The sequence below is a fragment of the Zalophus californianus genome, chromosome 12 (genome assembly GCF_009762305.2).
Source record: "Zalophus californianus isolate mZalCal1 chromosome 12, mZalCal1.pri.v2, whole genome shotgun sequence".
NCBI lineage: Eukaryota > Metazoa > Chordata > Mammalia > Carnivora > Otariidae > Zalophus > Zalophus californianus.
The window spans coordinates 72,914,098-72,925,073 of NC_045606.1; the positions used below are offsets into that span (position 1 = coordinate 72,914,098).

Here is a 10,976-nt window from a genome sequence, read left to right on the forward strand (position 1 = left end):
CTGAAAAACATTTATTAAAACCTTTCTAAATGATGGTACAGAGTAATATTCAGATCTCCAAGTGTACCTAGATTAAATTTTGAATTTAAAAGATGACATTTAGGGACTGCCTGGGTGGGTCAGTGGTTGAGTGTCCAACTCTTGGTTTCGGCTCAGGTCATGATCTCAGTATCATGAGATTGAGCCCCACAACAGGCTCCCTGCTCAGTGGGAAGTCTGCTTGAGATTCTCTCCCTCTCCTTGTCCTTCTGCCCTCCCCCTGCTGCTTGTGTGCATGCTCTTTCTCTAAGATAAATAAATAAATCTTTTTTTAAAAAGGCATTTAGGAACAATGTGTGCAGGAGCTTTAGTTTGGTAAAAAATGTCAGGAAATTCCATCGCCAGCCAAGATAGAGGACCAAGAACCAGATTTAAACTCATACCTTAGCTAAAAATTCAAACAAAATATTTTCAAACATTGAACAACCGGCAGCAGAGAGCAATGCTTCCTGAGAGAAGGGAGATAAATGAGGTTAAGTTCTATGATTGCTTCAGTTTACTACCTGGAAAGAATTTCCAAACTTTAGGCACAGGGAGAGGGAATCCAAACAGAACCCAGAGTTCTCTCTGAATTGAAGAGACAGAGATGAAGATTTGGGGAGGCCAAGGCAGTTGGAATTTGCAGGACAGAGAATTAGAGCAGAGAAAGCCATAAAGAGAGGGAGCTCCTAAAATCTGCAGAGGGTTCCCCCAGAGTCCTCAACTGAATGCTGATCAGAGCATGAGTATAAGCTAACTACCTTTTGGCTGAGCAATAAACTACTGGAAAGGAGTAGGAGGAACAATTTCCAGCAATCACACAAAGTTGGGAATGTTCACATTTCTAAGAACCTGAGATGAGAAACATCATAATGCATAGGAGATGCATCGAGTATAGTACTCCAAGGGTATTGTCTGACTTACAGGGACCTAGTAGCCTTAGACTCAAGACTATTCTAATTCCATTTGGCAGAGATTAAAGCTAGTTGTGAAAGAATCAAAATGTTTCGGAGTAACTTAAATGCATCTCAAAGCAAAGCTCAAAAATGTTTTTAAAATTACTAAGAGTGCCAACACTCATGATGCTTGGTATCTAATCAAAAATCACCAGGCATACAAAGAAGTAGGAAAATATGACCAATAACATGGAAAAAAAAATCATGCAATAAGAACTGACCAACAAATGCCACAAATGACAGCAACAGGAAAAAGCACAATAAAACAGTGGCTATGGGGCGCCTGGGTGGCTCAGTCAGTTAAGTGTCTGCCTTCAGCTCAGGTCATGATCCTGGAGTCCTGGGATCGAGTCCTGCATCAGGCTCCCTGCTCAGTGGGGAGTTGGCTTCTCCCTCTCCCTCTGTCCCTCCCCCCTTGCTCGTGCATGCTCTCTCTCAAATGAATAAATAAAAAATTCTTTAACAACAACAAAAAAAAACAGCTGCTATAACCATACACTGCATGTTCAAGAAGGTAGAGAAAAGCATAAACCTATTAAGGAGAGACATGAAAGATATTTTAAAAGACCTAAATCTAAATTCTAGAAAAGGAAAATACAAAATCTAAAATGAAAGTTTCACTGGATAATATAAATCCTTGCCGGGGAATTGCAGAAGCTTTCAAACCAGTAAACACCAACAGGTTGGAAAAATAGCGTGGATATTCCTTATCGTTCAAGTAAACAATGATGATGATCTGGTTATTTTCTTTCTTTGATGTCTCAGTTGTGGTTACTCGTTTTGTGTTTTGCATTCTTACTCTGATCATTTGCTTTGCCAGTAATGATTAGTAATAATTGGGCAAAGAAAAAACCAAAGCCCTCTGTTTCTTTACTGTTTCAGCAAACCAAACAAAACTTATAATGAAGGGGGAAAAAATGCACTAGACAGGATTAACAGCAGAATCAACACTACATAAGAAATGATTAGTGAATTTAAAGATACAACAGTAGAAAAGATTCAAAATTAAACTAATGAAAAAAGTATAAAAAAATTAAGAGAACACCAATGAGCTGTGAGACAACTTCAAGTGAATTAATATATATGTAATTGGAGTCACAGAAGGAGAGGGGAAACAGGTTTTAAAATCTTGGATTGGTGTCCCATTCCTTGAAGCAGAGAATTAGATGAAACCATAAGGAGAGAAGAATGGTAAAGAACACAGTGCCTACTAAACATTGCCTTGTCCTCGGATCTAGTCCCGCATCGGGCTCCCTGCTCCGCGGGAGCCTGCTTCTCCCTCTGCCTCTCTCTCTCTCTCACGAATAAGTAAATAAAATCTTTAAAAAATAAAATAAAATAAAATAAAATAAAATAAAATAAAATAAAATAAAATAAAATAAACATTGCCTTGAAACAGACATTAGAAAGATTGTCCTTTATTCTTAGTTATGAGTATTGACCTACAGTGGCCATTTTTCATATAATGCCTGTATTTCCACTTCTGAAAAAATCTTCCTAAGTTAATATATATACTAGAGTGTCCTATGAGGTATAAGAGCTAGATGGATAAAGCAGTTAAGACTCAGGCAGAACAAAATTTTCTAAGCTCTAAAACCATCATGAACACATTTCCTTTCCTTCCTCTCTCTCATCTCTATCCTCCACTTTTTTTAGATAGAGGGCTTATTTCTTTTGGTAAATCATGGAGTGCCTATTCACACTATTATTGGAAGGAGCACATAACTAACTCTTGGTGGAAATCATGACTCTTGAAAGTATAATGGAAATGACAATATTGATTCATATATTTTTTCATTCATTCAAAATCTTCAATGGGCCAGGCACTATGAAATGTGTTGGGAATATATTAGTTAATAAGGCAGCCACAACCCTGACACACAGAAGTTATACTGCCTAGAAAGATTAGCATTACCCTGATAACAGCATTAATTAATATATAATTATTTAGTATATTAACATTGTTTGCCTGAGTTCCATGCCTTTCTTCTATATTCTTTGCTGTCTCATAGGTGTCCAGGGACCTCTATAAACTATATTACCCAGAATCCCTTGTCAATTGACCTCCAGTTAGTTTTGGCCAATGAGAAGCATTAATGCAATACCGAAAGGTGGTAGGAGAGGAGAAGTCATGGTTCTTCCTCTTGGATATTTGTTCCTCTTTCTTTGCCTTGTGGTGGTGTCTCTCAAAGTGGCTGTGACCCTTCAGGGGTCCCATCTTTGGCCCTGATTTCCCCACTTCAGCTATACTAGACCATGCCACATTGTCCTCTTCGGCAGTTCTGGCACCCTGCTAGGCACTCTGAGGACTCAGAAACACATTCCCCGTCTGGGTTACCTCACCCCGCTTTTACATTTCCAGAGGGTAGTTCACAAATCTGACATCTCCAATATCAATGTTAATAGGCCCTTGTTCAATAGAAAAAGACGTCGGGTGTGGAATCAACCCTTTCACCATTTGTATAACTAATTTCTTCTATTAAATTCACTCTTTTTGAAAGACCTAGTATGATTTCTCTTTGACTGATATGCTTACCATTTTGATTAATGCTAAATATGTGGTAGAATGAACATATATAATTGGAGATCTAATCTATACTGAATCAGACAGTTTCCTTGAGGAATTAATATTTAAATTAAGAACTGGAGTATGAATAGAAGTTAACCAAGTGAAGGGAAGCGGCCATAGCCATGGTCAAACATCACATTATTTAAGGTATCGAAGAAGGACTATATTCTACAAAATGCAATCTCTTGCTCTATGGCTGACATATTTCCATGTTGTACTTCTTACTGTGTCACTGAACCTACAGTAAGCCTGCCAGGGTCTACCTCACAGGACTAGTTCAAAGATTTGCTTTATTTTATTCTTTATTGTGATTCTATTAAACTCAGCAATATTTTTGCTTTCTACCAACTCTAATGTCTTCACAGGATTGGAAAAACTTTTCTGATGAGAAATGTCCAGCTTTTGAAAACTTCTCATCTGCCATTCCCAGCATCTCCCAAGCATGTTCCCCACCTCGCCACCCTCAGGCCACACATTTAATCGGGAGTCTTAACATGTCAAAAAGATTAGGTTGGCTGACTGAATAAATACTTCTGTCTTTCCACCCTTTTTATAACATTCCTTGTGATGTGGCTGCCTAATTAAAATGTAGCTTACCAGTAAAATAAAACTCCCTGTTCTCCCCAACTCTTAGATCAGTATTATTGGTTTTTTTTCTTTTGCCTCAGGCTCTGATATGGCCTGGCACCACGCCGTTACTGATTCTGTCATACTTTGTTCATTATGAGTTTTTTGGTATTAAAAGATTTCAGTTTTTAAAAAATACTGCATTAAAATATTATTTGTCTGGATTGCTGAAGTGTTTGGTGCCCCCTTAAATTTTGCACCTGAGGCAAGTGCCTCCATCTCCTCACCTAGTCCAGACCCTCCCTATAGCTCTTGTGGCTCCCTGAAGGAATTTCAGCCAATGCTGGAGGCAGAGTGGGACAGCTCTGTCTACATGGCCCCAGAAGCTCCCCTTCAGTGGAATGACAAGAACTGCCAAGAGGAGAGAGAGAATTAATTCTCTTATAGCACAACCACAGGCCATTGCCCACATTTGCATTAACAGGTTTGAATATTAGATACTATCATTTCTGAAACTCATTATTTATTTATAAAAACTGGTTACTAGGGCACCTGGGTGGCTCAGTCAGTTAAGCATCTAACTCTTGATTTCGGCTTAAGTCATGATCTCAGGATCATGAGATCGAATTCTACGTTGGGCTCCGTCCTGGGGGTGGAGCCTGCTTAAGATTCTCTCTCTCTCTCTTTCTCTCTCTCTCTCTCTTCCTCTCCTTCTGCCCCTCCCAATTCTCTCTCTTTCTAATATAAACAAATAAATCTTTTTTAAAAATGAGTATCTGATAGATACATTTCAAGAGGAAGAATCTGTTTTAAAAATTACTTCAACTTTTTATCAGTCCTAAGATTGCACTTCTAAGATTACAATCAACCCACAATTAGCAGAAGACATTTAAAAGATAGAAAATGAGATATTACAAGCCAGAGAAATATTTAATGTCATGTGTGCTTCCCCACAACTGCACCCACCCTCAGCTTTGAATCTTCGAAATAGTTTGGCCCACATAGAAATGGGTCACATGTTTTTGTAGCTCTCGCTTTACTGTGATTCTCTAGAATTTCTGCTTGACTTCTCAAGTGCTTAATTTTACGTCTCCTGAGTGTAGCCCACAAATCTGACATCTTCTGTATCTATGTTAATAGGCTTTAGTTTACTAGGAAAGGAATCCAGGATATAGAATCTAGTCAGGTCTCCTAACATCTCCTTGTTTGTTTTTGGAAAAGGCATTTGGTCTCCATCTCCTCATCTCCAAAATGAAGGTTTGAGACTAGTCATTAACACATTTTGCCATTTTCACATTCTGTGATCAAGTAATTCTCTTCTATATGCACACGTTAGACAATATGGAAACCCTGGCTTCCGTTGGCCTTAGTGGCCTTCTCTTTTCATCTCCACATTTGTGTGTAATACCAAATTTTATTCTGAAATATCTTGAACCAACATAGCTCACTTAGAAAATAATTTGGGGATTTCCAATCAAAGAATGAGTTTTGATTTCATATATTAGGCCTCCACCATGTCTCTGATGACTTTTCCTATACTTTCTCATGTCTTATTTTTAACCATCTGAGTCACCCAGGCGCCCATCTCATGTCTTATTTTTAAATTGTATTCTTCTTTTGTCATATTCCCTAAAATTTCCTATCTTGGAATGCTTTCCTTTCACATGCACAAGATTCACAAGCAGGTGGAAAGAGCTACCATCGAGCTGCCCACATTTGTTAACAAACATTCCTTTTTCTCTCTACTCTATTTTTTTCTATTTTCTCCTTTTTTCTTCCTTAGCTCACTTTCCCCCATTTTCTCCTCTTTCTTCTCTCATTAATTTCCCTAATGACAGTTGAGAAGATCCTAGATGTTCAGAAGAAGAGACAAGGAAATACAAGTAACATTACATATTGAATTTTGTTCAATAGTACACATATATACTTACTATAATCAGTGCATGTGGAATAGCACAGTAGGGAAAACATATTCCATAACTCAGATGGGTTAGTGACAATATGTAGCGATAAAATATGTTTAGTAGGGATTGGCCAGTGGTTTGTTTTGTTTTGTTTTGTTTTGTTTTGGTGGGGGAGAGGAAATCAGGATACATTAGGATACAGAGGGAAAACAAGAAAGAAGATGGTAAATGTGGGGCCGGGAGTGACTGGGAGATGACAAATGCAAGAATACTCAAAATAGCTCTCCCCGCCTCTCCCCTCTTTTTGAAAGTTTGGCTCCTCCCAACTGTCAAGACTGTTGCTTCTTCCTAGAAACCTTACCTGAGCACCCCATATTGAATTGTCCGTTCCCTCCTGTGTTCTCACTTAGATTCTAATATAATTTCACACTAACTTCGATCACACTGAAAGGCATTAATTCATTTGCAGATCTGTTGTCCCCCTTCTCACTAAATACCAGTCTCCTTGAGGACATGTCTGTATTATCGAACTCTGAATTCTTTGGCACATATCAGGGACCTAGTTTTAAATTCTATGTCCCCTGTTTGTTCACATCAACACATACAAGTTTTTAAAAATTTTTTCCTGAGCCACAACCTCCTCATTTATAAAATTAGGAAAATACTACCTCAGGATTAAAATGAAATAGCTAAGGTTGAACTTTCTTTAAGCACTGGAAAGTTAACAGAAGTTTTGTTTTTAAAGCCTCAAGTTTTAAAAGATATTAAAGTGGATTCTGTAAGAAGGAAAAGCCTCTGCATGTTGATGAAAAAGCAAACGGCCTGATCCCTGGCAGCTGGATTCTTGAAGTTTGGTGAGACAAGAGGGCAGCAAGTTGTACAGTGTAAGAGACTGAATCTCAGAGGCGGCAGGCCTCCCACAGGGACCGGAAACAGCTGAGCACTGAGAGCAACTTCCTTCAAATGGACCACTGCAGACTAACAAAGTCCCCACAATGTTGTCCCCAAACTGTGCAAATCTAAAAACAGCCCAAGGAATGATGAAGGAACCACAAAACAACTGATACTAGATTTGGTGAGTGGGGATCTAAATTTAGTTTCATTTTTCCCCTGCAGAGAAATAAGACAGCTTTTGTGTTTCCTGCATTTTCAAGCAAATCATATGGTCTCACACAATCTCATCATTACCTGGGGTTTCTGGGCAGCGTGAGCTGCCACACCACAGGACAGACAGTGGGGGCTGGTTGGGGGAAGCCGCGCAGGAGGGGCTTTTTCCAAAGAGCAGCCCGTTCGCACTGGAAAAATAGCTCTGTGATTTCTATTCTGAGCTGGGGAAGAATACACTAATCTCACCAGAAGACTGTTGGGGGAGGATTTTAGTCAACAGCTAACATTTTGGAAATTATTTCCAAAGTTTTTAAAAACATATTCTCTAGAAGTAGCACTGTCTGTGTTAAACTACCCATGGCAGATCTCAGAAAACCTTTAACATTCAGATACTTAAGTGGTTTCAGTATATTCCCTTCCTATGGTTTTCCACACATTTAAAATCCTTCTCCGTTTTCCACATTCATATTTATCTTTCTAATAATGAGTGTGGCTCACACTCATTACCATTTCCCCCCGTTATGTGTTATAACATTCTTCCAAGAAATAACAACAGTGCCATTGGAATTTCGGGGTTTGACTATAAATACAAAAAAGAAAATTCTAAGAAGTCTATGAATGGGTAAAGGTCATAAGCAAATCAACAGAAAAATATTTCTAAAATTCAATCCCATATTTGTCACCTGAACTTCTCCAATATAATGCTATGAAAAGATATTTCTGGGGGCGCCTGGGTGGCTTAGTAGGTTAAGTGTCTGACGTTGGCTCAGGTCATGAACTCAGGGTCCTCAGTGGGGAGTCCACTTGTTCCTCTTCCTCTGCCCCTCCCCCACTCCTGTGCATGCTCTCTCTCTCATAAATAAATAAATAAAATTTTAAAAAAGAAAAAGACCTATTTCACAACCTACAGAGTATTTTTTGAACAATTATTTCTTTACTTGTTCCATATTTTCAACAAGAAATATCAGCTAAAACTCTGTAGCTTTACATGAGCATTATGGGTAAGAAAAAAAATAATCTAAAGTGAGTAAGTCAAATTATTTAGTTGTATGAAAAATTATGCAAACCTCTGAAGTATGCAGCCATTCTTCTTGTTGGTCTCATGTAATTCAAGCAACTATATCTCTAGCCCAGTTTAACAAATTCACATCCTAATAATGATCTCTAAGCAATCTATTTTCTATTTTTTCAAATTCTGACACAATTCCCCCCCAAAAGCAAAAGGTATGTTAAAGGAAATTTTAATGATATCCAAAGGGAAAAAATTTCAAGTTCTGAACTATAAAAATATTTTGTGAAGTTCTATGCTATCTTTGTTTAAAATAGGCAATAATGGATAAGCAGTTATATTTTTTCCTTCTTTTGTGATAGCATAAACCTATAAAAGTATATTAATGTCATACTATAACAACATAAATTCTATTTTATAGTGTTTCACAAATCCCTATTAATATTATGTGAGTTGAAGAAGGTCTTTGCTTAATTGTACTTGCTTTTATTTTTGATATTTGCTCATATTAAAAATATGAAGTAGCAAAAACTTATAATCCAATATTCTTTCATTTTTGCCCTTAGAACATTATAAAATGTTGTGCTAATTTATTTTATTATTTATCATGCCTTAACAAAAATGAAAGTCAACCTTACAAATATGATTTTGAATAATCTGTATATGATATCATTCATATCTAATTCAAGTGATTTATTTTAACAGTTTTCTTTTTTTTTTAAGATTTTATTTATTTATCCATGAGAGACAGGGGCGGGGGGAGAGAGAGAGAGAGAGAGAGAGAGAGAGAGAGAGAGAGAAGCAGAGGGAGAAGCAGGCTCCCAATGCGGGACTCAATCCCAGGACCCTGGGATCATGACCTGAGCCGAAGGCAGACGCCCAACCATCTGAGCCACCCAGGCGCCCAACAGTTTTCATTTTTAAACAACTCATTTCTCTCCATGTAAGGGATACCTGAATGCTATTCAAAGTGATAAGTGAAATGAGCACTAAATTGCAAGTATATTTACTGCAGGGGATAATGAGAAATAAATGCCTCACATTAAATTATAAAATTCCAATCTATGCCTCACTTTACGGAAATATAATTTTCAAAAATTCAAATTTATAATGCATACATTTTTATCAAAAATATATCAATAAAATAACTTCCTTATCTGTGCTTTTTAAAAAATTAGACGATTGATAGAAGATAGACATAAAACATTTCTTACATTATATATATATAACAATCATGTCTTCAACCAATACTTTGTAACACATATATTTTATAAAATGAGAAAACATATTCATGCCAGTTCTCTATGAATTTTGGCAAAATTTGAAACCATTTCTGCAGTCAAAAAACAATAATGTTTAGAAGTCACATATCAGTTCTTCAATTCCCCATTTCCTTTTTCTTCTATCAAATTCATACTGAATGAAGCCTTATAATAAAATGTGACTAATAATTTTAAAAAGAGCATTAAAAATTTTATTTCTAACTTATAGAACAAAATGTAAGTTAAAGTTTAAATGTTTATAATACTTAAACATGTAAAATTAAATTGAAATTTATAGTTATGTGCTTTCAAGCCCTGGATATAAGTAATTTTATATTGTATTATTCTAATTAAGTAATGTAGAGAAAAAAATTACCTTTGGTAATGGCTCGGGAACATAATCTGTAAGAGTCAATCTCTCCATTTGCTTTTTATGTACTATAAGCATTACTGTTCTGTGTACTCCGACTTCTCTATGTGTTCTCCTTCTAAGTGAGGCCAAGCTACATAAACCATGATTTAGTTCCTCTTTTTGGCATTACATTCACTTCTCATATTCCTAACTATAATGTTAAAGAGAATGAGTAATATTTAACAGATCACAATTTGAACAATTTGCAGTTACAAAAAAACAGTCCAATTCTTTTTTCCCCTTCTTTCAAATACTTTATTATTTTATCAACAACTATCTGTATAGAAATAAAAATTAGAAGTGATCAGTTTAAAAAGTGAGAAGCAAGCACAAATTTCAATGTGTAATAAGAGGACGAAATTGCTACTGATGGGTAAAGGCTAAATGGTAGAGGGTAAGATAAATGGTTTCTCTGTCATCATTGTCTGGGTTCAGTTTCCCTGGATTTTACAGGCCCCTTCCAGAGAAGTCAACAAGTAAACACAAGTAGGAAACACCAGTCTCACCACAAAGATTTGGGAGGACAAGTGAGGAATTTTCCCATTAAAAAAAAAGTAACATACCAAGCCTCTATGTGGTCTGTGTCTGTGTGTGTCAGTGGGTGGGTGTGATAATCATTACCAACGTTCACCATTTTTGCCCATATTCCGTTCTCCTACACTTCTGGCTCACCTGAAGTTCAGAGTGGCCATGGACTACTTCTGGTCAGCAAAATGGGAGGATTTGAAATATCTACTTACTGGTGCCCAGCTCTACAGCCCTCCTTTCCATCTGCCTTCGTGATCATGGAAGCAGGTGTCCAAACAGAGCTTCCGTCAACCCAGGGTCGCAAGTGACTTTAATGAACAAAACCTACATTGAGCTTATAGCATAAATGAAAAATAAACAATTTTAGTAACTACTTAGATCTGGAAGTTATGTGTTTAACCTAGCCAATGCTTACTGGCTCAGGGGATGACCTTATAGTTGTATTTTCAGAAGTGTACCATTAACTCTCCATATCTAGAAGAATAAATCTCTCCTCACTCCTGTGAGCCCTCTTGCCTCTATAGTGGATGTGCAGAAGAGCAGTGTGGTAGAGTGGAAAGAAGACAAGGTTTGGAACTCTGAACAGTTGTCCAAGTAATGCAAACTAGTTAGTAGCAAAGCTTGGACCTCTCACTAACTTCTAT

At 37.1% G+C, this 10,976-nt stretch overlaps 1 protein-coding gene across 2 annotated transcripts in view; it reads right to left on the reverse strand.

The window, feature by feature from the left end:
• TFEC (transcription factor EC) overlaps positions 1-9,861 on the reverse strand; it is a 172,693-nt gene extending 162,832 nt beyond the window's left edge. For both annotated transcript variants that reach the window (XM_027574810.1, XM_027574808.1), the window contains exon 1: positions 9,769-9,861. The gene's annotated coding sequence lies outside the window, so the exon portion shown is untranslated. The remainder of the gene's footprint in view (positions 1-9,768) is intronic.
• Positions 9,862-10,976: the final 1,115 nt, after the last annotated feature.